A 1460-nucleotide genomic window follows, 5' to 3' on the forward strand; every position below is an offset into this window, starting at 1 on the left:
TTCGATCTAAAGTTCACCCTATTTAAGACATAATACGCTGTGTTTATCGCTTCTGCTAAAAAGTATCTCTAAAGAGAATACTTAGCTAACATCGCCCTAGTAGCTTCTAGCAAGGTTCTATTCTTTCTTTCTGCTATTCTAGTTTGCTGAGGAGTTCTAGGGGCTAAGATATTATGCTCTATTCTTATCTTTTAACAGAATGATTCAAATCATTCATTTTGAAACTCTCCACCATGATCACTATGGATTATTGAGATTTCTCGTCCTAATTTTCATTGAATCCAAGTGAAGATAGTCTTAAATTCCTTAAACAACTCATTTTTATTTGCTAGGAATCTTACCCAAGTGAAACAAGTGAAGTCATCTACAGTTACAAATCCATAATTCTTCCCACCAAGGCTAGCTATGCTAATGGGTCCAAATAAGTTCATGTGAAGGATTTCTAGTTGTCTGGATGTGTTCACATCCTTGATTGAATGAAATGATGAATTTATTTATTTTCCTAGTTGGTAGGCATCGCATAGATGGTCCTTAGTGAAGTCTAACTTAGGTACGCCTCTTACTAGGTTTTTCTGGGTGATATTTCTAAGTGTTTTTATACTAGCATGGCATAGTCTCCTATGCCATAGCCATGAGTCATCTATTATTATTTTTAAGCACAGTGGATTTGGATTTTCAATGCAATTAAGATCTAACATATAAATACTATTTATTTATTTTCCTTCTAGTACAAGTTTGTTATTTAAACTAATCAAGCATTTGTTAGAAAGAAATTTTAAGTCAATACCTTTGTCACACAATTGACTAATACTTAATAAATTATACTTTAAACCATCAATTAATAAAATATTCTCAATTAAAAAATTCTTAGCATTTCCAACTATACTTGAGCCCATCACTTTCTTGATGGTGTTTTCTCATAAAGTTACTTTGCCTCTGGTCCTAGTCTCCAAAATTATGAACTTCTTCATGTCTCTAGTCATATGTTTTGAGCAGCCACTATCGAGGTATCACATGATCTTAATAGGTATTTTGTGAGAGTATCCCTACAATGTCATTCAAGGGTTAGATTTGGGAACCCAAGTGAGTTTGGTTTCCTCCTTATACTTGCATGAATGATATGTATGCATATTATGCTGTGATGAATATAATTTAGGCCTCCACACTAGGTGTGTCCTAGGGTGAATCATGCAAGTGCAAATTATGTGACCTAACATGCCACAAAAAAAGAACCTAACACCGATAAACGAGTTCACTAACCTATGTGGGTGCTGATGCCTCTTCCTAGGTTTGAATGATTCATGCTGTTATGATGGATTACAAAACTCTTCAAGTGAAGGTGGTTTTTTATTTTTCATTCAAAGCCTTTATCTTGACTTGTAAAAATTTGTTTGCATGTTTAAGGTTTGTATTTTAAGATTTCAAACGACGTTCATTGCTATCTATCTCCTATGCAAGTT

This window comes from Dendrobium catenatum, unplaced genomic scaffold (assembly GCF_001605985.2).
Source record: "Dendrobium catenatum unplaced genomic scaffold, ASM160598v2 fragScaff_scaffold_621, whole genome shotgun sequence".
NCBI lineage: Eukaryota > Viridiplantae > Streptophyta > Magnoliopsida > Asparagales > Orchidaceae > Dendrobium > Dendrobium catenatum.